Source organism: Podarcis bocagei (assembly GCF_964188305.1).
Source record: "Podarcis bocagei genome assembly, chromosome: 5".
NCBI classification, from domain to species: domain Eukaryota; kingdom Metazoa; phylum Chordata; class Lepidosauria; order Squamata; family Lacertidae; genus Podarcis; species Podarcis bocagei.
The window spans coordinates 75,676,149-75,702,189 of record NC_138129.1 but is presented as its reverse complement, the minus strand read 5'-3'; the positions used below and the strand labels follow the sequence as shown (position 1 = coordinate 75,702,189).

The following is a 26,041-nucleotide window of genomic DNA, read 5'->3' as shown; positions in this document are numbered from 1 at the left end:
GAGTTCAAACCAGTGACCTTTAGTCGGGGGTCAGCAAGCTTTTTCAGCAGGGGGCCGGTCCACTGTCCCTCAGACCTTGTGGGGGGCCGGACTATATTTTGAAAAGAAAAAAATGAACGAATTCCTATGCCCCACAAATACAGTGGTACCTCGGGTTACAGACGCTTCAGGTTACTCTGCTAACCCAGAAATAGTACCGTGGGTTAAGTACTTTGCTTCAGGATGAGAACAGAAATCATGCGGCGGCGGCGCAGCAGCAGCAGGAGGCCCCATTAGCTAAAGTGGTACCTCAGGTTAAGAACAGTTTCAGGTTAAAAACGGACCTCCAGAATGAATTAAGTTCTTAACCCGAGGTACCACTGTAACCCAGAGATGCATTTTAAATAAAAGCACACATTCTACTCATGTAAAAACATGCAGATTCCCGGACTATTCGTGGGCCAGTTTTAGAAGGCGATTGGGCTGGATCCGGCCCCCGGGCCTTCGTTTGCCTACTCATGCCTTTAGTGTACAAAACATGGCCTCTACCAATCAGCTGCGGCCCTTCCATGGCAATATTATTGGGGCGCATCTCTAGAACAGTGTTCAAAACTGCCATTGTTCTAGGCGCGTTTTGTGACAGGGAATTTCATCAGCGCGAGCAGCTTCTGAGCTCTGGACGCAGTACTGCGCCTAAGATTTCCGATTAAAACTGCAGAGTGGAAGGAAAGGAGGACCTTTTTCTGCCTCCCCACTTCCAGCTACTCTCTGAAGACTGGAGAAGAGACCCCCTTAAGAATATTGGGAGGGGTGGGCAGCGGAAGGACTAGACCATATTTAAAATGAGCATAATATTTTAGCTGCAGTTCATTCATTATCAGCTTTGTATTCATGTTATAAAAAAACCCACCCAGGCATTCCATTGTGGCGCCCCTAACCAAGGTTTAAGGTGCCATTTAGCTCCTAGCTTTTGTATCTCAGTTTCTAGCACTGCTGTAGCCCAGGAACTACGTAGGCTGAAAATGTTTGTGGGGAGGGGGGAAATCATGCAGAGCTAGCTCTTCTTCTGCTTTCGAGGGGAGCTGCTGGGTGGAGAGATCCCAGGGAGCATGCCTATGCTTCCTGAGCTCTCTCTTGACATGGCAGTGCTCAGAGACTTCTTGGCCCTATTAGCACGAGGTGATAGGAATCTGATTCCCCTCCTCCCGATAAAGCAATAGGCTGGGGCTCCAAAATGTTTAGCAGGAAGGGGGAGGATGAGATCATGCTCTGAACTCAGTCCTTCACCCTGAGTCTCTATTTGTTTCATTTATTTTGTATCACACCATAACTGTGGATACGGCTGACTGCTGTTGTAATAATGCTGTAATGAAGGATAAGTATATATGTTTTGGACTTGCTTGTCCTTGTTCTGTTCTGCATCTTATTTTGTCTGATCTGCAGTTTGTACAGATAAGAATGAATGAATGGCCCAGTCCTTGTTTCTCCATGCCCTTTGGTTGGCATTCCCTTCTGGTCTGGTCTGTTCGCCTGTCTCTACCAGCCCTTGCCTGGTTACTTTAGATTATTGAAATATTGTCACTTGTACAACTTGTATACAGTGAGATTACACGAGCACCCCCCCACTCACCTCTCTTAATCTTAATTCCCCTCGTTTACTGACGCACACCCACCAAACCCAAAAGTCACTTGCTCTGTTGTTATCTTTTCATTCAGCAGCCTAACAGCCCATGGATAGAAGCTTTTCTTTACCCTGTTGGTGTGACTAATCATGCTTCTATATCTTCTGCCTGAGGGCAGGAGATCAAGAAAGTGCCGGCCAGGGTGTGAATCATCCCTGAGAATTTATAGATAATAGATCCTGCTATTCCTGCAAGGCTAGCACCGTCCCCCAAAAACCTGCAACAGTGCTAAACTGTTCAAACTATTCTTGTGGGAAATTCAGAACAGTCTTGATCCCTGCTTGTTGTGTGTCCCATGTTCTGTGATCTGTGTACCCTGTTCTCAGTGTCTGCACTAGTGAAGATCTATGCTAGCCGCAAAGGAATGGTTCAACTATCTTAAGTACTACTCATTGCTATTATTCTTGCTTTTGAGGGCTCTGTGCTTACCTTAGACTTCCTCCGTCATCCTTTGGAGTTTGTGTCTGTGGGAGCGTTGAGATCACAAGAAGAAAGGGCAATGTTGTGGGATTGAATTGTGATGTCACCGGCCCTAGGGTTGTGACCCAGACCATAGGTGGCTCTAGGGGTGACCCTTGTGATGCCACCTTCAAGTCTGGGCCACCTGTCCCATGCTCCTGAAGTTGCCAGGAAAAGGCAGGAGAGCAGAACTCTCTGTTGACCTTTCTTGGGTGATAGGAAGGACAACAAGTGACTAGACGAGTGACTAGATCTTAAGTTGTTCATTGGCAGCTGCAAGCTCTTGGGTGAGGTGCCTGAATTGGCCCACCGAGATTGCTCACTGTCAGATGGGTTTTCACTAGAGAAGACAAATTGTAGGGTGCTCAGAAACACCACTCATCCATGCAAGAGTCCTGCCCCTTTGTACTCCTTGCAACTGAAGAACCTCTCATCAGGTTTTGGGTGTGGGACCTGGGGCTCTCCAGATTTTGTTGGATTCCATCTTCCATTACCCCCAACCAACATGCCCAATGGTCCGCTGGGGCTTGTAGTCCAAGAGCAGCCACAGGTTCCCTGTCGCTGAATTAATCTCTGCTTGAGTACAGTGGTACCTCGGATTACAGACGCTTCAGGTTACAGACGCTTCAGGTTACAGACTCCGCTAACCCAGAAATAGTACCTCGGGTTAAGAACTTTGCTTCAGGATGAGAACAGAAATTGTGCAGCAGCAGCGTAGTGGCAGCAGGAGGCCCCATTAGCTAAAGTGGTGCTTCAAGTTAAGAACAGTTTCAGGTTAAGAACAGACCTTCAGAACGAATTAAGTTCTTAACCTGAGGTACCACTGTATATAAAAACCCAGGTTGCATACACAGCATATGTTTAAAGCACACCCTGCCCCGCTGGAACAATCCTGGAAAATGTAGTCTTCCCCTCACAGTGCTACAGTTCCCAGCATCCTTGGGATGAGAGGGAGGGAATGTGCTTTAAACGTCTGTTGTGTGCACCAAAATCAGATCACTTGGTATTGTGTACACTGACCAGCCAAAGTTTCTGGGAGGAATCTTTCCCAGTTCTGTTGGAGACCCTATGGATTTACCTGTCCTCACACCTAATGACATACTTGGCATCAAGTGTAGGGCAGGTGGTGTGGCTTTGCTAAAACGGCCTTGCAGGCCAAATGGGGAGACCTGTTGGGCTGAATTAGACCTCTGGGATGGAGGTACCCCACCAAGTGTTCTATAAAGTGGGCCTTCACAGGATCAGATTCTGCTATCCTAAGGCATTCATCCAGGTCCTGCAGTTTTCCCATCTGACCAAGCGCCAGGCTGTTCTGCTGATTGATACTAGTTATATAAGAGCCACGTTGGATAAGATAAAAAACCCACCTTGTTCATTTTGTCCCCACATGGTGGCCAACCAGTTCTTTCTGGCAGCTTTAGACTGATTCCCCACTTTCATCAGATCTTGCCCAACACCCTAAAGCTTGTCCATCCAACTGGAACAGAAGGATGAAGTGTTGTCCTGTGCACCACAAATTTCAGATTCCTGTGAGCAGAAAGGGTAATTGATCTTACTGCCCTCCCACCCACAACTTGGTATCTGTGTCTGCTTCCTCCCCTCGTGACCCAGGTTGCCTTCCAATGGGTCCTGCTGTCCTGTTATGTATGAACATGAGAAGAACTTGTCTGGATCAGGCCCCTTAAGGCCCATCAAGTCCAGAATCTTACAGTGACCAACATGATACAGGTGGAAAGCCCAGTAAACATGTTTCCAAACTCCAGTTTCCTTTGCTCGTTACCTTTCTGATTTTTGAACTAATTATTGGCTAGGTTTGTCCGAGAAGGGACCCTGTTAGAAGCCAGTTTGGGGAATGAAATACACCGAAGTCAAATGGCCTCGGTTCGCTCACCAGATAAACTTTTCTTTTTTCGAGCAAAGGGATCGCTGTGTTTTAAAACGATGGAAAGAGAGGTTCTGTCCTGGCAAACACACAATAGTGCCGTTTCAGCAACAACAAAAGCGCACAAACACTTCCTGCGAACGTCTCTCCCAGATGAGATCATCTGAAATACGCATCTTGATTTTGTTGATACCCAATGAGTCACACAGTGATTTAATGTTATAAAATGATGTCACTGGGATTTAATTAACTGCAGTCATTTTCACATGTTCGTGCGGGTACAAGGCAGCTCCCCAGAGAAGAACAATCAGGGATACTTTGGCTGACCAATCGCAGCCTTCCACCAATTCATTTGCATGGAATCCACAATATATGTGAGTACACTCAAATTGTGTTTCAGGTTGGATTAATGGTCAGAAACATGGTTCTCAGTTTCTCCTTGCCCTTCCTGGCCTCAGTTCCCTTCTGGTCCTGCCCATCCTCCAGAACCATCTCTCAGTGGTAGGGTACATCTGCTGTATGTAGAAAAGTTGAATCCCTGGCATTTCCAATTAAAAGGGTTCAATAGCAAGTGATGGTGGTTGTAACTCTGATTTCCCTTCTTCCATGTATTTGCTCGTACTCCAAATGAGCCTATGAAAAGTGGATATATTTCATGCCAGCCGTCCTCAACCCAGTGTCCTCCGGAGGTTGTTGGAACTCCCATTAGTCCCAGCCATCATGGCTAATAGCCAGGGATGATGGGAGTTGTAGTCCATCTGGAAGACACCAAGAGCACACACACACCTCCGACATTCATTATGATTTGTGCTCTTTGGCGCTTTAAATATAAACTTGAAATACTGTTTGTGCCGGCAAAGGTTTTTTGTTGGCACACCCCTTCACTTCCAATAAGAGCATATCTCATAATTTCCTGCTGAAATCCCATAACGTTTCACAGCACAAATGTTCGGATTTATTTTTTGTCCCATTTTTGTTGCCTCGAGACTCTTCCAGACAGCAATCATGTGTCGGAATTGCAGAAGCACTGCAGAACAAACTAAAGCTGAGTAAATCCACTGTTACTGTGTAAAAAAAAAAATGTTACAGAGTAGACCCACAATAAAGACTAGACTGGGGGGGTCCAAGGTAAGGTTACCAGATTTTTTTCAATGAATCCGGGGACACTTTTCAACTTCAATTGGTTTTGTATGGGGACTGATTTGTAAATCCGGGGACTGTCCCCGGGAAACGGGGACGTCTGGTAACCTTAGTCCAAGGTTGAAGAAGGCTGTTTTACACTATTGGGGCTCATGGCATTAGTTCCATTGGACCTAATGGCATCCTTTTCAACACTAGCTCCAGTCTGGTGGAACGCTCTGCCTCATGAGACCAGGGCCCTGCAGGAACTGATTTCTTTCAGCAGGGCCTGTAAGACAGAGTTGTTCCGCCTGGCCTTTGGATTGGAATCAATTTGATCCCCTTCCCCTCTTTCCTCTTTCCTTTCTCCTTCTGTGATGGAACTCCTATTTCGGGACATCCCTGGCTTTTTTCTGGCCCATGTAGGACCAGTCTGGTTAGTTGGCCTTGGTGAAGATTTGACGTTTTCATCCCCCAAAAGTTTTTGATTTGAGTTTCTACTGAAATGAGGCTGCATTTTAATGTTGTATTTTAATCTTGCTTTTAAGTTGTATTCTAATCAATTGTTTTTATACCTGGTGTTAGCTACCCTGAGCCCGGTCTTGGCTAGGGAGGGTGGGGTCTAAATAAATTTTTGTTGTTGTTGTTGTTGTTGTTGTTGTTGTAAGCATTTATGGACGTACAACAGCCTATGTAACTTTCCTATATAGATAGGCAAAGTGAGGGAAGAATATGACTCATGTGTAATACATAAAGGATTTCAAAACTTCCACTGCCTCAGTAGAGACCTCTCCTATACCACCTGTACCAAGCTGTCTGAAGGTCAGGATTGTGGGAAAGAAAGCTGATCCTTATTTGCAGAAATTGGTTCTGATAAATTGCATGCTGGCTAAGAGAGTAATCCTTAGTCAGGGGAAATCTGATCTTTCTCCAATCCATCAACAATGGATTAAATAAACGACAACCACTGCATTTGTGAAACACAGCTACGTTTCAGGAGAGCTAATAACTGCTGAATACATGTGCACTTTTGTGGAGCATATGGATTTCTTTGTTTTCAGAGAGTCAATTTTTTTACCCGTTGCTGGTGTTCAGTAAGAGGAATCGAACCGTAGGCCAAAATAAAAATAAATGAGCTCTCATAATGGGAATTCCTGGTTAATACGATGCCGAGCAAGTTCACAACTAGCTGAAATGGCCCGTACTCCTATTTGTATAGCATTTTTATAATTTGATTTCTTTTTACAATTGAGGAAGCTGGTTGCACAGGGGATCAGACCTTTGGTCATCTAGTTCAGTATTATCTACACCAGTATTCTTCAGCCTTGGATTCTCAGATGTTGGTGAACTAAAAAGCCCTTCATCCCTGACTGTCTGGAAATGATGGGAGTTGGAAATCTAACAGCATATGGGGATCTGAGGCTGAACAACATTGATATGCTGGCAGTAGGTCTCCATGATTTTAGACATGGGTCTTCTCCAGCCTTACCTGGATTGAACAGGGGAGTTTTGCATGCAGTGCCATTGAGCTATGGCCCAAGGCTCCCATCTTCCTCCCTTTTATTTAGAAGCTGTCATTGCAATGGAGAATTGTTATGATACATACAAGGAGAGTTCTCACCTCTGATTGTTGCTGCACTAGACCATCACCATATCTTTACTGCAGATGGATCTCAAGTCCTCTTTGAGTTAGGGACTTCCCCGGCATGTGAAGACAGGCTCTGGTGGATTGAGTGGAGGAGACCAATAGTGGGCCCAGTGGTCAAGAATTGGTCTGCATGTGCTGTAGAGGGAAGTGAGGCTCATCAACCTGGGAAGGTAGCCGATCTCAGAGAAGGGAAACTCTGGTCCTAACCTCCACTGTTTGTGGGATATCTTGGGGAGAAGAAAGGGCTAAGGAATAAAAGCTGCACAAATCTGGAATGGAGTCCCTGAGATGGTTGGATGACGCCTTGTATGCCTCCTTCCTGCAACACCTGTAGCCAAGCTGGTGCCAAACATATTGCTCTACTTTCCTTTGGACCACAACAGTGAGGCTGTCGTCTGGGCAGCCCAGGACCTCCAAACACACTGCCCAGGTAGGATCCTAATTGCTAACAAAAAAGGAATTGCCAACAAAAAAGGAATGGCAAGACAAACTGTTAGAGTATGTTTAACTGGCTAGATTAACAGAGGCAATTAGAGATCACACTAGACGAGAGTTTCAAAAAGCATGGGGGAAATGCAGAGAATACTTCACAAAACAGTGCCCTAAATTACATACCTGGACTTGTTTTGATTAATGTCTGCAGGAGACTTTGTGGATATTTAAGTTATAATTAGAAAAATCTTAATAATTATTCATAAAGGAAACAGCTTCTAAGAAGTAAATAAGGAGGCCAGATACAGGATAAAGGAAGTCTTTTATTTGGTTGTTTGTATTGTTGTATGTTATGCTTATTTTATGTTATGTTCTTGTTTAATGAGGGTGGATTTCTGTATTGGGGGAGTGGGAGGTTTATGTTATGTTGTAAATAAAATTTCCAATAAAAATTAAAAATTAAAAAAACAAAAACAAATGCACTGCCCAGGCTTGCACCCCAGGGAGATCACTTAGGTGCTGCTAAAACAGTGGTTTGCCTTCACCCCTGGAGGTGCACTCCATTGTCTCTCAAGTCAGATGGGTGCCAACAACTACAGAGTTATCTGAGTAAATCCAATGGAACTTCTCCTGAGCAAGTTTTTATTTTGAAGTGAAACTGTTGTTTCTTATCAAGAATCTGCACACAGGTTTGCTTGATTCCATGATCTTCTCATAGAAGGAAAGCATCCCTGTGCACACTGGCCAGGGAGTGAGTCCCATGAAATCCATAGGGCTTCTGTGTATGTGAGCCTACTAGTTTTTCTCTGAAACAGATTGAACATTTTGAACTAGATTTTCCTGTGCTAAAGCAGGGACATTTCGCCACCTGTCTCTTGCTCTGGTCCTTACTCAAAAATGTGCCTGCGGTAGTCCCATTGAGTAGGAATGGTCACATACACCATGTGCCAAGGTACCTTATTAACGTGGAATATTTGATTAGGACACTGTGCCAAAAAAAGAAAGAAAGAAAGAAAGAAAGAAAGAAAGAAAGAAAGAAAGAAAGAAAGAAAGGCTCAGAAGTATCCAGCTTCTTGAAAGCTGGCCCAGTTTCCCAATGGAACCAGATTCAATGCCAAAAATTGGACAAATTGTATTTTTAACGCACACTTCTATTTTCCACTGCAAGGATTTGTGTTATGCTTTGTTGCAAAGTGGGCTCCTTCGTTAAGCAGCTTTAAAAGAGATCCTGTCATCCTGATCAATTAAAGAGAGCACACTCTGACCTGTAGTTTTAGTTGCCAAATGCTGATATCTACATACTCTCTGTGTCACTCATCTTTTGTGTGTGTGTGTGTGTGCTTCAGATCTCTCTCAATGTGCAGTTGTGTGCCTGTATACCCCAGTGAGCACGCAGTACGGAAAGTCAAGTTTACAACTTACACAGATGTTCACCACATGTGTAGCTCCATATGGAAAAAGAAGCATGAGCTCAGAACGCTCTCCCTCTTTTCTGCCTCCTTAAGAAACTTATATGGTTCCAGCTTTTTTAAAAAAAATCCAAAACAAAACACCTACGTATCAGCACATTTAATATAATACTAGTGTTTGGAACCTAAAACTTTGGTTTTGGACAGTAATAGTTCAAAACTAGAAGTGGAACATAGATACTCTTAATAAAATAGCTCGATGTGTGTTTCTGGAACTGCTGAATGTGAAACAAATACACAGAAGTGTAACAGGGCTTCAGTTATTTTCTTCTTATTTTTTAAAAAAGGCTCTGAAGTATTATCTGACTTCCTTGTGAAGACAACATGCCTTTAAATCAGGGGTGAGGGGACCTGTGACTCTCCAGTTGTTGCCATCTAGGCCTGGTGGGAATTGGAGTGCACAGGACTCCCACCTCACATTTAAATGTAGACTTGCCCCAATCACATACAAAACAGGGGAGTGGCAGGTAGGGAAACTAGCTCCTTAGAGCAAAAAGACCCCAAGAGCCAAAGGAGTTCAACCCTCTCTGTACCCATGTGCTACTCACCTTCCCATAGCTCTCTGGTGTGGAGTCTTTGTCAGCACGAAGTTACATTACTTCCTTCCAGGGGCCAGATTCTAGTGGTGGGCAGGTCCAAAGGCACAAGTGCAACGATGGTAGATTTCAGCTTTGTCCTGTAGGCTACACTTCAACACCCCTCCCTGCCCTCCGCTCAGGCAATTGAGAGGCATTATTAGAATTCAAGGATGCATTCAAGCCAGGGGGAGACACTCAAGGAGGGCGTGGAGCAGGGGTGTGGCTTGAAAGAATCCCAAGGGCCAATCAGAGGTTGCATCCTGCCATAGCCTTTTTCTCCTAGCTAACCTCACTTCCTGTCTTGGCACCCTGCCGGAAGGTAAACCATGGACAGGAGAGGTGTTTGACGTGCTCCCTGCCTGAAACATTCCTTTTCCTCAAACGTTTGATCCTTTTGTCTCCACTTTTGTCAATGACTGGCGGGCTCCAGTTCAAATAGATGGGTCTGCCACTGTTTGCAGGTGGCTTAAACAACCTTCCCCCAGATGTTTTAGACTACAACTCCCATCTTTCCCAGGGGTTCAAGGTGCTTATCCAAGAGTTTGGTTTCCTCTGAATGTGGGGCAGCAGAGACTGCAGTGTCTTTAGGATATATGGTTTATTTACACATATACACAACCTGAGCCGGGTTCACAGCATTAACACCCCTAGAGTGTCTTGCCTCTCTTGTAGCCATAGCCTTGGCTTCCAGCAAAAATCAGGCATGGCTCTGACTCCCTGGCTTCCCAACCTGCCTTGCTTTCAGCTTCTAGCTTACACACAATCTGAGCTTTGTCTTTCTAACTACCAGTGAGTTGATGGATGGGAGCCCACCCATTTGTTATCTGGCACAGAGCCTTTGTTACCGTAATGGCTCATACTTCGAGAGGGCCAGTTCCTCACCAGGAAACTAGCCTGGCAATTCAGGAATTGAATCCATGCTGAATCCAGGAATTAGAAGGGAGCTAAAGCATACAGCCTGCCTCCCACCCCAAACTCATAACAACGCGGGGCGCGGGTGGCGCTGTGGGTTAAACCACAGAACCTAGGGCTTGCCGATCAGAAGGTTGGTGGTTCAAATCCCCGCGACGGGGTGAGCTCCCGTTGCTTGGTCCCTGCTCCTGCCAACCTAGCAGTTCGAAAGCACGTCAAAGTGCAAGTAGATAAATAGGTACTGCTCCGGCAGGAAGGTAAACGGTGTTTCCGTGTGCTGCTCTGGTTTGCCAGAAGCGGCTTAGTCATGCTGGCCACATGACCTGGAAAAACTGTCTGCCTACAAACGTCGGCTCCCTCGGCCAATAAAATGAGATGAGCGCCGCAACCCCAGAGTCGGTCACGACTGGACCTAATGGTCAGGGGTCCCTTTACCTTTACCTTTAAGGCATACAGCCTGCTTCCCACCCCAAACTCCTAAGAATATGAACACTCATCAATATATCTGGCATTTTGGGATTTAGTATGGAAGTAAAAAAAGCTGAAAGACATTCAAAAAATCTTTGGCTTTCCCCTTTCCGTGCCTAATTTCTCCTGGTGGAAAGCAGGAAGCTGAACTCCTACTTGAGGCTTTTCACACCGATGATTTTGTGGTCCATTTCTTAGGGCAATCTATTTGAAGCCAGTTTATTTCTAGAATTCCCTAACCCTAAATGCCACGCAAATCAGCTTGGAGAAGCACGCCGTGTACATTTCCTACCGAGCACCAAGTAAAGCACTTAGGAAGGAAAAAGTTGGAAAGGCGTCAAATCGTTTCACGGCATGTGCACGAGTTGTGCCAACCTAATAAAAATAGTTAACAGCCAACTGTGTTTCCTAGCTTTCAGTCTGCCTTCACAGGCTCTGGGACGGCAAGGCTCTGTAAATAAGAATGTAAGGAAAGCACTGCTGGATCAGGCCAGAGACTCATCTAATCCAACGTCTTATTCTTAAAAGGAGCCAAACACACCAATGGGAAGCCCATAAGCGGAACCTGAGTGCAAGAGGACTCACCTCGCTTGCGATTCACAGTAACTGGTATTTGGAGGAGTACTGCCTCCAGCAGTAGAGACAGAGAATAGCTATCATGGGAAGTAGCCACTGGTAGATTTATTTTCCGTGAGTTTGTCTAATCCTCTTTTAAAGCCGTTTAACATCCGGTGAGAGCGAATTCCATTGTTTATCTGTGTGCTCTGCGAAGAGGTACTTCATTTGCCTGTCCAGAATTATCCAAAACAAAATGAAGACATTGACCCTAGGAAATGTGCTGCTTGAAGTATGGAGAGCCTGCAACTTGCATGCATTTAATTTGTGCACATTCAGCTTTATGTGTGTGACAATAGAAAGAAAGAAAGAAAGAAAGAAAGAAAGAAAGAAAGAAAGAAAGAGGGAGGGAAGGAAAAGGGCAGGGTTTGGGGAAGATGACTTGGGTTTTAAGTACAGTGGTACCTCGGGTTAAGTACTTAATTCGTTCCGGAGGTCCGTACTTAACCTGAAACTGTTCTTAACCTGAAGCACCACTTTAGCTAATGGGGCCTCCCGCTGATGCCGCGCCGCTGCTGCACGATTTCTGTTCTCATCCTGAAGCAAAGTTCTTAACCCGAGGTACTATTTGTGGGTTAGCGAAGTATGTAACCTGAAGCGTATGTAACCCGAGGTACCACTTTATACGTGATTTTAGCTTTAGGCACGATCCCCAGAATGTAATCCCTGCATAACTTGCAAGCCTACTGTAGTTGATGCAGATGCCGTCCTCAAAACATATATTGCTTGTATCTGGCATTTCTCTGCTGCTACCTAGTTGTTGTTTTTTACTAGAGCTGTTGGTCTGCCGGAGGGACGATGTGGGTAATTTGGTTCCGAGTGGTTTTCTTTTAAAATAATATTTATGTTTGCATTATATATATATGTGTGTGTGTGTGTGTGTGTATACACACCACTATAAAAGCACAAGTATACCAAATGTGTAAATATCCCATGTATACATGTTTAGTTGCAGAAAATGGTAAGAACCAGTGAGTTTCATTTTTGGATATTTGTGATACTTGACCATGTTTGTGGGATTTGACTTCTGTAAGGAGATACTTGAGCAACACCTTCTAAACTTTTTTTTTATCTTCTAAACTTTTTTAAAATCAATTTATCATCCGCCTTAACCCATGAACTCAAAGCAGAACACATCAGTTTTAATAGGAATGGCAGATTTATCACTACCTAAATCCCAGTCTAAGCAATAAATATAAAAGACCTGGAAATGCAAAGACGAGTGAACTGTTATAAAAATGAAGTATATTATAGATACAGAGCTAATAAAAGTGTTTAGAAAGCCCTGCTCCTTTCCACTCTTTAATATTCTCATGTAATAACACACTCGACCGCTCACCTGCTTGCACAGTCACATATGCCTATTATGAATGTATTTAAAATGTGGTTCCGCCATTCTAGATATACTGCAATAGTGGTTTCTGTCTTCCCACTCATGATCAACATGTAAACTGAAAACCATCTCTGGGAGCAACTCTTGCAGTTGTGTGCATATATAAACACAAACACATCCCCCCTGCACCTTTTACTTATAAATAATCTAAGTGTTCAGGCCCAAATCCTGGGTAAAAATAATTGATGTACCAGAAAATAGCTATTTGGACCTTACATTTCACACACACACCTCTCTGGGAATTGTATGTAATAGTATCCATCACAGAACTTGCCTGTTATTATTAATTATTATTGTTATTTATTAAATTTGCATGCCACTCTTCACCACAGGGCGGTTTGCAGCATAAAAATACAATACCACGAAGTTTCATTCAGTGAACCTTTACTCTGTGTAGATCAGGCATAGGCAAACTCGGCCCTCCAGATGTTTTGGGACTACAGTTCCCATAATCCCTGAACACTAGTCCTGTTAACTAGGGATGATGGGAGTTGTAGTCCCAAAACATCTGGAGGGCCGAGTTTGCCTATGCCTGGTGTAGATAGACCTGTTGAAATGAATGGGCCTCAGTTGCTTGAATACAACCCGTGATTTCATTAACAGGCCATTAAATTCATTGGGTCTACTCTGAGAAACTGTTAGTTGACTATAGGGAAAAAAATGTAAAGGTAAAGGACCCCTGGACGGTTAAGTCCAGTCAAAGGCGACTATGGGGTTGTGGCGCTCATCTCAATTTCAGGCCGAGGGAGTTGGTGTTTGTCCACAGACAGCTTTTCTGGGTCATGTGGCCAGCATGACTAAACCACTTCTGGTGCAACAGGACACTGTGACGAGTGCCACAGTGCATGGAAACGCTGTTTATCTTCTTGCCGCAGCGGTACCTATTTATCTACTTCTACTGTCGTGCTTTCAAACTGCTAGGTTGGCAGGAGCTGGGACAGAGAAACGGGAGCTCACCCCGTCGCGGGGTTTCGAACCACTGACCTTCCGATCAGCAAGCCCAAGAGGCTCAGTGGTTTAGATCACAGCACCACCTGCGTCCCCAGTTGACTATAACCCATGATGTCCCTACAAGCCACACTTGTCTATAGCTATTATCATTGCTTCGTGGAGGCAAGATTTTCCGCAATGTTGGTGCAGCCACTGAAAAGGTCCTGTTTCGTGTCATCATCAACCTCCACTCGTCATCTTCCACGCAGAGATACAGAAAGGGTACAATTCAAGCCGGTAAAATTATTTCTGAGTGGCAGCCGTCTACAAACTGTTTCCATGACCAGGACCTGTGTCTTTGCTCCCCACTGCAAAATCCACACTGAGGAATTGAAGGTGTGGAAAATAACAGGCCCTCCTGATGATAAAAACATCCATGACTCATTCATTATGAGAAGAGAAAGAGATTGTGTGCATCCTAAATGAGAGAAATCCTAAATAGCAGAGCTAAATCTCAAGAGTTCAATGGGGCTTATACCCTGGGAAGCATTTCGGCCCAATGTTTCTCTTAAATTCCTTGTGAGCTAGTTTAACAAAAAACACTTATTAGGAAAATACTTTACGTCTTCCGCAACTGTAATTCTATATGCTTAGGCTTTATGAGCCCTTTCCTAGCCCACTACCAAGAACAAATGAAATTTAATGTCCCCATAGACGTTGAGATATAAAATGTTCTATATAGCAATCATGAACCAAACCAAACAGCACACACAAGAAATAGTCTGACACCAGGCATTTAATAGGTAATAATATGTTACATATTGTATATTGTTGTGCGCTGTGATTCCCCGAAGCCTCTCCCAATGACGCTGAAAGCTGATATGATGCATTCTCAGCGATCTCCCCCTTTAGCGTTGATCATCAGCCTGTTCGAGAAGGAAATCATAATCCCCAGGATGATGAACTCACATAGATTCCCTGGAAAAATAAATATCCAACATAAGGCATTAATCAGCCGAGCAGAACTTTTAACCTTTGACGCATACAACTTGAGGTAGGAACAAATTGCATTAAAATTCGTTCACCAAAGGCGATACAACTCGTTCCACGGGACATTCTCATCATATCTGTTGTAGAGTTGACAGTTTCAGTTAATTATCATTTTGATAAAAACCTGTAGAAGACTGGAGCATGTTTAAAGTTTGGAACAAGTTGGGTGAGGCTTTCGGTGATGAGAAAGCAGGCTTGTAGCATCTTGCAAAAACCTGCTCCTCCCCTGCTAGTCCCACTTCCCAGATCTCTCTCTCTTTTTTTAGACATCAACTACAGTGTCGGGAGAATGGGGATGATTTCATTGAAAGCATTGCAAGGAAGAATGTGTGTCTGCCTGCCTGATGTTGGCTGACCCAAGACTTTTTGCTGCTTGAGGTGAAAGTCAAGATGACAACAACAACAACAACAACAACAACAACAACAACAACAACAACAACAACAACAACAACAACAACAATTTATTTATACCCCGCCCATCTGGCTGGGCATCCCCAGCCACTCTGGGCGGCTTCCAAAAAAAATATTAAAATACTGTGCTACATCAAACATTAAAAGCTTCCCTAAACAGGGCTGCCTTCAGATGTCTTCTAAAAGTCTGGTAGTTGTTGTTCTCTTTGACATCTGGTGGGAGGGCGCCACTACCGAGAAGGCCCTCTTGCCTGGTTCCCTGTAACTTGGCTTCTCGTAGTGAGGGAACCGCCAGAAGGCCCTCGGTGCTGGACCTCAGTGTCCAGGTAGAACGATGGGGGTGGAGATGCTCCTTCAGATATACTGGACCGAGGCCATTTAGGGCTTTAAAGATCCGCACCAACACTTTGAATTGTGCTCGGTAACGTACTGGGAGCCAATGTAGGTCTTTCAAGACCGGTGTTATATGGTCTCGGCGGCCGCCCCCAGTCACCAGTCTAGCTGCTGCATTCTGGATTAGTTGTAGTTTCCGGGTCACCTTCAAAGGTAGCCCCATGTAGAGTGCATTGCAGTAGTCCAAGCGGGAGATAACCAGAGCATGCACCACTCTGGCGAGACAGTCCGCGGGCAGGTAGGGTCTCAGCCTACGTACCAGATGGAGCTGGTAAACAGCTGCCCTGGACACAGATGGTTCTCTCCTTCCCCATGACAGAAACCAACTGAAGTGGCAGCTGAATCTTTCCTCAAAACTGGCTACAAGACAGCATCCTTGAGGGGGGGGACACACATAGCACGGCAGTGGGGCCCCGTGCACATTTGTTTTAGGGGGCACTCCATATTTGGCTCCTCACACCGCCCTTGCCAGCCCTGTGCCACTTTGTGAGGCTGGGATCCGATCTTAATGTTTTGCCGGGCGAATACTGTAATTCAGATCATATCCCAGCCTCGCAAAGCAGGACTGGCAGGGCAGCATGAAAAGGGATGCCACAGCCATGCGCCCTTTGATCCCAGCCTCACAAAGCCTCCTTCTCATGCCATCCTGCCAGCCCTGAGCTGCTATGCGAGGTTGCGGTGATCCAAGGGATGTGTCGGCGCGGCCACACTTGGCTTTGTTTGGGGGGGGGGTGCATTCTGGCAGCGTTGACGGCAAGGGCTGGGCTGGCATGGAAGGCTCCATTCACCCCCCCCCCACACAGTGTGTGTGGCCTCCCTGGGTACTGGCAAACTACGCTACGCCACCTTAGGGTAGCTGGCCCAATCTCTCGTATTGCGTGTTCCTAAAAGATACATAGTAGGATTCATCAAAGGAGGCTCCTAGGCCTGTCAGATCATCCTGCCTCTTGGTTACCCTCCTAGAAGCCAAAGGAGTGAGGGGAAATGGTGTCTGTGGAAAAACACCATTGACAGTCTCCATCAGCAAAGGGTCGGGCATGTGGGAGTTGTAGTCCAACAACGACAACAACTAATAATAATGATGGTGATGATTTTTTTGATTTAAATCCCACCCATCTTGCTGGGTTTCCCCAGCCACTCTGGGTGGCTTACAACAATTATAAAAACACAGCAAAGCATCAAGCGTTAAAAAACAAAATATACTATACGAGCATCAAAAATACCCAATAAATCAATAGAAACCAACAACAACAAACAATAATACACTAGAGGGCCACCGCTTCCCCACCTCTGATTTAAAACAGAAATCTAGAAATAAAACAGAAATATCTTACCATGGTTGGGAATACAGTGGTACCTCGGGTTACATATGCTTCAGGTTACATATGCTTCAGGTTACAGACTCCGCTAACCCAGAAATATTACCTCAGGTTAAGAACTTTGCTTCAGGATGAGAACAGAAATTGTGCTCCGGTGGTGCAGCAGCAGCAGGAGGCCCCATTAGCTAAAGTGGTGCTTCAGGTTAAGAACAGTTTCAGGTTAAGAACGGACCTCCGGAATGAATTAAGTACTTAACCCAAGGTACCACTGTACTGCTTGGGTAAACTTATCTGCTTGCACAGTCTGCTTTTCAGGAGCTGCCTGCTAATGGGCAATTTAAAGACTCTTACTTTCTTATTTTATTTTAAATTTTGGTCTTTAGACTGCCCTCCAGCTGGAGCTTGTGTGGGGTGAGGAACCTTTGCTGTACTACAACTCCCATCATCCCTGGCCATTGGCCCTGCTTGCTGGGGCTGATGGAGGTTATGTAGTTGAACAACATCTGGATGGCCAATTGTTCCCCACGCCTAACCTAGATGATGCATTCAATCAGAAAATCATCCTTGGCCAGTCCTTCAAATAGGGGACTGTACTCTGTAAAGTAGGAACCTGGTCAACTTGCTTTTTGTTTTAATCTAATTTTTGTCCTCCGTTATCATCCTGTGTGTTATCTTTTATCCTCATTCCTTTCAGTTGTTGCAAAGGTCTCAAATAGTTTACTCTACGGTAGACCCACTGAAATACTTTAATAAGCACTTAACATTTATTTCGCACCCTTCACAGAAATGTCAGCGAGCACTTCACACTTGGAAACAAACCACGTTAAAAATAGCTGAACAAAATGTCTTCATGCCGGGATATATACTTTCGCAGTTGACATGAGTGGGACTACTTTAAATAAAGTGGCACATATTATGTATTTAGGTATATTAATGTATGCAGCAATATATTCTGGTTTGATTTTTATTGGGGTTTTTTGTTTGATTTCTGTTGTAAACTACCTCAAGAAAAAACATACTAAAATTGAACATTTCTGTATTATAAATACTCTGTTGAGCCAGTGTGGTCTTTGTCAATCTGGTCCTGTCCCCCCTCCCCCAGGGTTTTGAACTATAATTCCCATCATCCCCAGCTAACCTGTTTAATAGTCAGGGATGATGGGCTTTGTAGTCCAAAACATTTAGAGGGTACCATGTTGGCAAAGGTTAGGCTGCTGGCTGTTTTCGGCTTCTTCAACAGTGGAAACGTGGCAAAGTGTGCCTCTGTGGCTGTCTCTGAGTACAGTGGTACCTCGGGTTAAGTACTTAATTCGTCCCGGAAGTCCGTTCTTAACCTGAAACTGTTCTTAACCTGAAGCACCCCTTTAGCTAATGGGGCCTGCTGCTGCCGCCGCGCTGCTGGAGCACAATTTCTGTTCTGATCCTGAAGCAAAGTTCTTAACCGGAAGCACTATTTCTGGGCTAGCGGTGTCTGTAACCTGAAGCGTATGTAACCTGAAGTGTATGTAACCCGAGGTACCACTGTAGTTTAAAAAACAAAAAAAAAGTAAAGGACCCCTGGACGGTTAAGTCCAGTCAAAGGCAACTATGGTTTTGCAGTGCTCAGCTTGCTTTTAGGCCGATGGAGCCGGCATTTGTCCACAACACAACAGAGAGCTGGAAAGGTTATTATTTTGTCCCTTTGCTGCTTATGCTGAAACATCTAAAGGTCAGGTCTAGATTCACACAGACATTCTAGTTTGCCATGAGATACGTCACAAAAATCTGCCTTCTTCCATATAGCATACTACTCAGAGAGGCGGGTGGCGCTGTGGTCTAAACCACTGAGCCTCTTGGGCTTGCCGATCGGAAGGTTGGCGGTTTGAATCCGCATGACGGGATGAGGTCCTGTTGCTTTGTCCCAGCTTCTGCCAACCTAGCAATTCGAAAGCACACCAGCGCGAGTAGATAAATAGATACCACTGTGGTGGGAAGGCAGACGGCATTTCCGTGCACTCTGGTTTCCGTCACGGTGTCCCATTGCGCCAGAAGCTGTTTAGTCATGCTGGCCACATGACCCAGAAAGCTGTCTGTGGACAAACGCCGGCTCCCTTGACCTGAAAGCGAGATGAGCACCGCAAACCCTTTGACTGGACTTAACCATCCAGGGGTCCTTTACCTTTTAGCTCTACTGATGAAACGGATGACTTTATATCCCTGATAATAAATAAGCTGGAGTGCTGATTTTCGATGTGATTCATGTGTGCACTCAAAAAACGACATCAGAGCCGAAGTCATTTGCATGTGGTCAGCAACTTGTCAGATTCCGAGTTCATACAGAACAAAATTATGCAAAGCTCTTTCCTTTATTTCATTGCTTTTTTCTTTCAGGATGAATTCCTCAGGGAGTTTTTCTTTCCCAGGCTGATGTTGCTCATTTGTGGAACTCATTTGCACCTTTTAAGATCAGTAGCAATGAGAATATAAATCCATCTCTCCGGCTCTCTTCTTATTGCCCATGCCCCCCCCTCCCACTGCCGTCCCAATTTCTTCCAACATCGGCTCTTTGACATTTAATGAAAGGCATTATATAAAAGGAAGGAATTGTTCCGCTGTCATGCTATGAATTCCAGCGAAATAGTGGCATTCTAAAGTATTCTCAGTTAATCTCACTTATGACAGGCGGCTTTGTGTGAGAACATGTTCATTAGTTAAAGGTGAACTTGAGAAGTGCACCAGTTTCAAAATGTGCTCAGCTTCCCCAATGAGCATTTAATTTGTTTCTTGGGGAGCCTCTTCCGAGTGCATATTTCTCTTTTCAGTGATGTCACTCTCCCGTGCAAATGCCATAAATCAGAACTGATCGTATGTGAAATACCATATCTATATCTATTGCATAGCCTTACTAATTTCAGACGGCAAAAGCATTTTTTTAAAAGGTGAGGAGGTCATGGGAGAGACTCATTCATGCTAAGAAAGAACTATTTCATTCCTAGAAATGAGCTTCAACTGAAAATAAGAATTGAGAATAGTACCAAACTGTACCTTTACTTGAGCAGCTGTTTATATTATAAAAACAATATCTAGCAACTGTCTCATGACTACTGAGTCTGTCAAGCAATTAGATAATTTGTAATTGACTAACCACCTGCTTTTTAACTCATTAATCATTTGCAAAATGATCATTCCAACACAAGTATTTATATATTGGCATATTTATTCACTTGCCTATACAGTATTTATATTTATATTTAAATTTATATTTATATTGGCTGCCCAATAACATAGTTTTTATATCATAAAAACAATTGTGGCATAAGAATTTCTGGCAGAGACACACCTAAAATAAAATTCACAAGATAACTAAAACTGCTGATTTTAAGACTATAGAAGTAGGTCCCAATGGGTTGTGTCCAATAGTACAGCTCAGCTAGTGGTATGGCTTCTGTTAGTGGACCATTAAAGGAAGCAATGTCAGTGATTTCGCCTGCAACCACCCTCCCAACCCCCTAGAGCAGATTTAAGTGGGATGGGGAATCACCAAAAATTGCTTACTGCCCTGTTCCTGCAAACCATGCCATAAGCTCTCCATAAGAGAGAGGATGCCCTAGCTATGTAAGAGTTTGGTTAGGAAATAGAGCTTTTGAACTTTAATGGTTGTTTTCCATCCCCTTGCAAATAAAGATTCTGGGGCTGTCTCAGACCTGATCACTTTGGCACACACATTAAGGCTGCCGTGCTAAAGTTCACAATCCAGTTTTGATTCCCCAAACATGACTCCCCCCCCCTCCAAAAGGATTCCAGGAACTGTAGCTTGTTAAAGGTGCTAGGAAGGATCAACTACAGTTCCCAGGATTCTTTGAGGGGGAGGAAAATCATGTGCTATAAAAGTACATTAAATGTATGGTGTTTGCAGGACCTTAAATTTGACCCAAAAACATGTTGATGGTCCTGATATTTAGGAGGCAGGTTTTCACGGAAAACCTAAGAAGGTCCAAGAGGATTAAGTGATAATTCAATGAAGTGACTCATCCACTTTCCAATACCTTCTAGTAGGCGGTGTGGGTTGGGTGCAGGAAGGTAACTGTGTGAGAGAGGAAACTAAGAAGATTGCTGTTTGAATGAGACACATCAACAGCAACAAACTGAGTTGAGTAGAGATCTTCGGGTGCCCACTGTGTCTCCCTGGAGATCTGATGCCAGAACAGTGGACTTTAGCTGTCTGTTAGAGTCTGGAAGCCGTGTTTCCACCTAGGCTCAACCTATATATTTGGAAATGAACACAAATATCACATATTCCCAGTGAAGCCTGGACCATTAAGACAAATGGGGCATTGCCCCATCAACATCCATCTCAGCCTGCCCCCCACCTGCCTGATTTTTTTTTACTTGCAACTAGTCTAGGGGGTGAGGGACACGGGTGGTGCTGTGGGTTAAACCACAAAGCCTAGGACTTGCTGATCAGAAGGTCAGCGGTTCGAATCCCCACGACGGGGTGAGCTCCTGTTGTTTGGTCCCAGCTCCTGCCCACCTAGCAGTTCAAAAGCACGTCAAAGTGCAAGTAGATAAATAGGTACCGCTCCGGCAGGAAGGTAAACAGCGTTTCCGTGCGCTGCTCTGGTTCGCCAGAAGCGGCTTAGTCATGCTGGCCACATGACCTGGAAGCTGTACGCCGGCTCCCTTGGCCAATAAAGCGAGATGAGCGCCGCAACCCCAGAGTCGGTCACGACTGGACCTAATGGTCAGGGGTCCCTTTACCCTTTACCTTAGTCTAGGGGGCAGCACTGCCTGTCACCTTGCTCCTGCTCCTTAGTCCCTTAGCTCCAGGGAAACCCAGCCAGATGGGTGGGGTATAAATGATAAATTATTATTATTATTATTATTAATTATTATCCCATGATTTCCAGACACGCGTCCACTACTTTCCCCAGGGAAAATCCACTGTTTATGGCTGAATGGAACAAACATCAAGCAAACAGTGGGTTTCCCCAGAGAAAGCATTTGAAGAAAAGAAAGATGGAGGATGAGGATAAAACTTAAATTAGTTTGCTCTATCTGTCATTGGCTCTAGCGCCACCTGCTGTTGGCCTCCTGGCCTGCTGCCCATTCCCAATTGGCACCAGCCATCACTGTGTATTCCAAGAAGCCTCCAGTAACCTGGGGCATCCCAAGTTTCGAATTAATGGAAAAACTTCGAGTTGTGACTTTACTCTCAACAAGCACTTGGATCTTTTCCAGGAATTTTGTGAGTAACAGTTAGGACACAGAAATGGAAGTGATGTCTATTTCAAGCCAGCAAACTGTGTTCCCATCCTCTGGGTTCTGTGCCCTGATGCACAAATAAAGCTAATCCCACAAAATTCCCGAAATGGAGCAGCCACAAACCCCAATTGAATTAAGGTAAGCACAGGTGACCTTTATTAATTGCTCCAGCCAAAAGCTATAGCAGTTTTACAACTCACAAAAGCATGGAATAAAAATATGCCTGGATCATCATTTTTGCATTTTGATCAGAAATCCTTTACAGGATTTTTCTATAGAAGAAAAAGCAATGGTATTGTCAGCAGGCTCCATTTGGGCACACACACACAGAGGAATTAGTATTTAAATTCAAATCAGATTTCTGAGTATCATCCAATTTCCTTCAATGGGCTTACACTCTCGGATTACGGTCCTAGAGGCTAGAAAATGTTTAACGTTTAAATGTGCAGATACAGCTGCAGCTTACCCTTTTCACTTTAAGTTCTAGGGACGTTCCTCTCCCACACCTCTCTGGTCACACAGAAAGATTATGCATCCTAAAAGTAGCAGAGCAGTGATAAGGCAGAGCGGTGGCACGCTGCAACATGCAGAACGTTCCAGCAAGTTTAAAACAGAAAGTTGAGAGAGATTGGCCCCAACTTGTGCCCGACCCTCGTTCTGGCAGCATTCTTGCTTGGGCTTGTTTTATTCACAAATCACACCCTGAGCACATGCCTGCTATATGGTATTCCTTGCCACAGATTTACCTAAGAGTTTAGAAGTATGAATCTGGGATGATGCTCCCCTGCTGATTCCGCAGAACAGGAGACGCGAAATGAATGGGAAATATTGGGATATAGGTAAGTGGAACCTGCATCAGTTCTGCTTAGGGTTACAGCCAGTCATGCCTGATTCCTGATAGCAGAGCCTGAGACTCTTAATCTCAGGGTCGTGCGTTCGAGTCCTGCCTTGAGCAAAAGATCCCTGTATTGCAGGGGGTTGGACTAGATGGCCCTGGTGGTCCCTTCCAATGCTACGATTCTGCAATTCCATTCCATTTTCACTCCCCTGCTCAGTCACTCACTTTTCCATGGCCATAGTGTACACTCAGTTTTCACTGTGCTTTGTGAGGAGTTCCCCAGCCTAGTTCCCTCCCTAAACTGAAGACAATTTTGTACTCCTTCAAACCTTGGTGTTTCCCCAAGCCCGCTGACACCTTCCCTCTTGTTTGCAGGTGCTGCTGTTTTGGCTACATCAGAATCTCTTCCCCCTGAAATGATCGTTCTGTACAGATATTCCAAAACAAAGCCAAGCCAAATCGAAGCAGCCTGGTTATTCTACCACACTGTCTCTCTCAACATCAGCCATAAATGAAGTTGATCCTGATTCAGAACTAGGGTTGCCATTTTTCAAAAAGTAAAAACCAGGACACCCAGAAAGTTGATGAGCTTTTTTTTTATAGAAACGCTAAAAAAAACAACTCACAATTTTTCAACTGACTTGCCTAAGATCCAGGCCAAAGCCCCAAAACGCTCAACACTTTTCACTTTGGGGAATATTGAAACCCTAATAAAAGCATTTAAGGGGGGGGTCTGGATTAGAGCAAAGGCATGGGGGGTAAGGTTGGACCCCCCTCTGTACCATGGACCTGATAAGGGTGGGGAGACTCTTAATTTAAAAATAAAATTATGTTGGGCAGCCCAAACGCAGAGCTCCAATGTAACATGTACCATAGTTTGGACCTTACTTCCATATAAATAGCCACAGGATTGGGCTGTGCATGGCATGCCTGAGACTTTGTGCATTATTACACCGGAAAAAGGCTCTCTACCCAATCTGGGAGTTCTGCTTGGCAGCTCAAGTTCTAACTGCTAGACGACGTCCATTCATTTACTCCTTCATTGCTACAAAATAGGAGCAGTGAGTCATTCACTTAAGATGAGTCAGCATAGAATTGATTAGAAACAGGAGCCTCCCCAGGAATTTGGCTTTTATACGTACTTGATTTTGAGACTATTCGGCAGCAACTGCTGTTCTGAGTTAATTTCCTCCTAGTGAGATTTTAATGTCATATTCTTCTTCCAGAGCTAGGGCCAGTGTGGTGTCGTCATTAGAGTGTCGCACTAGGACACGGGAGACAAAGGCTCAGGGTTCAAATCCCCACTCAGTCAACTAGGTGACCTTAGGCTTGTCATGGCCTCTGCCTAACCTACCTCACAGGGTTGTAGTGAAGATAAAACGGGGAGGAAGAAAACTAGGTTATGCCACCTTGAGCAGTTTTGGAGGAAAGGTGAGATTAAAAAAGTGCAAGGAACAAATGGTCTTGCTCCTGGCATCTGTTCCTTCAAAACTCTGCCTAAGAAAGTGGCCAGGAGTTTCCTGGTCTTGGGGAGGGGATAATGAGAACTGCTTAATGCTGGATAAATTGGGATGCAATAACAACTGGATAAATTAGGGATGCGAGTGGCGCTGTGGGTTAAACCACAGAACCTAGGACTTGCCGAGGTTGGCGGTTCGAAACCCCGCGATGGGGTGGGCTCCCATTGCTCGGACCCAGCTCCTGCCAACCTAGCAGTTCGAAAGCACGTCGAAGTGCAAGTAGATAAATAGGTACCACTCTAGTGGGAAGGTAAACGGCGTTTCCGTGCGCTGCTCTGGTTCGCCGGAAGCGGCTTAGTCATGCTGGCCACATGACCCGGAAGCTGTACGTCGGCTCCCTCGGCCAATAAAGTGAGATGAGCGCCGCAACCCCAGAGTCATCCACGACTGGACCCAATGGTCAGTGGTCCCTTTTCCTTTACTTTAACACTGGTTAAATTGGGACACACAGGGAGGCAAGCTTCTATGGCAGAATGCAAAGGAGCACAGCAGGCATGCTTCTGCCATTCAAGTTGGGGCAGGCATGCTTCTGCCATTCAGCATGAGGGCCGCATTCCCTTTGGGGCAGCCTTCCGAGGGCCACAACTCAATGGTGGGCAGGGCCAGAGGCAAAAGTGGAAGACCTAATGTCAATGTTACCTTTGTAATATAGGCTAGTTTCCACACCCCTTCCTACCTTCCAAGCGAATCACATTAACAGATTTCAAGGATGCATTTTCAGCCAATGGGTTTTGAGGGCCAGGGAGAGAGGCTGGGAAGGCTGCATTTAGCCATCTGCCCTGAGGTTTCCCATCCCTGCTTTATTGTACAGGTTGATTGTCAGTATTATATTTTAAGTTCATATTATATCAGGGTCGCATTGAATACTTTTGGGTGTAAAAGTTAATGGGTTAGGCATTCTAAGGACTACCCGGAGCACCTGATGGAGAATCTCAGGGCGGGGGGAGCAGGAAATCCTGTCTTCCACCATCCTCTGTCCTATCACTCTACTCCTTTTATCTACCGTATTTGTCAATTCAATTGTGTCTTTTGGGATTTGGGCATCATGAGGTTGGGGCTCTGAAAGGGTGGCAAGATGGGAAGAGGTGAGAGACACCGTTTCATGAGAAAGGGTTGTGGAAGATTGGATTTATTATGTGGAAAGGTTCCAGGAATATAAGTTGTATTAGATTTAAAATTTAAAAAACTGAATTAAAATAAAGAGAAAAGTCAGAGCGGGGATTTGTAACAGAAACAAGGGGGTGATTCACTTTGTTCTTTACTGGGAGTAACTAACTGTCCCTATTGCAACTGGAGAAATCTTAACGTGGTGGAGGTGGTGGGGATGCAAAGAATAAATCATGTTTAAATACTTGCAGTCTCGGTTCTGCATTGTCATGTACGATCCAGCTGTTAATGATTTTAATCTTTTGTTGCGTGCTGTTCCTGTCTGGGGGAGTAGCAGTTATGCAACACAGTTAGGATGAAAATCCCATTGAATCCTGCAGGAATGCAGTGTTGACTTTAAAGCTGCAATCCTAAACCGCCTTTCTAGCAAGTTCTCTTGAACTTAAGTGAGGTTTGCTTCTGAATAGACATACATAGGATTGGGCTATGCAGGAAGCCACCAAGAACCAGTCTTAAATTCACTGGTCAGGAATGAGTTGGATCGCTGGCGGAATATTTCCTTGGGGGGGAGGGGGATGGGGCAGTCGGTGTAAAGA

The 26,041-nt window shown here is 44.8% G+C and overlaps 1 protein-coding gene and 3 long non-coding RNA genes across 16 annotated transcripts in view; 2 read left to right on the top strand and 2 right to left on the bottom strand.

Annotated features, from left to right (window-relative positions):
* Positions 1-2,157, bottom strand: part of BRDT (bromodomain testis associated) — a 73,272-nt gene extending 71,115 nt beyond the window's left edge. For 5 of the 7 annotated variants that reach the window (XM_081193963.1, XM_081193969.1, XM_081193967.1 and 2 more), the window contains exon 1: positions 2,091-2,157. The gene's annotated coding sequence lies outside the window, so the exon portion shown is untranslated. The remainder of the gene's footprint in view (positions 1-2,090) is intronic. The other 2 variants (XM_081193971.1, XM_081193974.1) reach the window with 2 other exon arrangements.
* LOC308586948 overlaps positions 1-26,041 on the top strand; it is a 562,568-nt gene that overhangs the window by 287,211 nt on the left and 249,316 nt on the right. The window lies entirely within an intron of this gene.
* On the top strand, positions 2,202-3,882 carry LOC308586937. The gene is made up of 2 exons (XR_014008151.1): positions 2,202-2,351; positions 3,732-3,882. It is a non-coding gene; the product is annotated as an uncharacterized lncRNA (long non-coding RNA).
* LOC308586929 overlaps positions 14,345-26,041 on the bottom strand; it is a 138,139-nt gene continuing 126,442 nt past the window's right edge. Inside the window, exons 1-4 of one of the 7 annotated variants that reach the window (XR_014008138.1) lie at positions 25,691-25,998; positions 23,961-24,082; positions 22,447-22,516; positions 14,345-14,544 (exon numbers count right to left, since the gene is read on the bottom strand). This is a non-coding gene — a long non-coding RNA (uncharacterized lncRNA). Of the gene's footprint in view, positions 14,545-14,651; positions 15,008-21,483; positions 21,569-22,446; positions 23,330-23,960; positions 26,009-26,041 lie in introns of those variants that run through there. The other 6 variants (XR_014008139.1, XR_014008137.1, XR_014008140.1 and 3 more) reach the window with 6 other exon arrangements.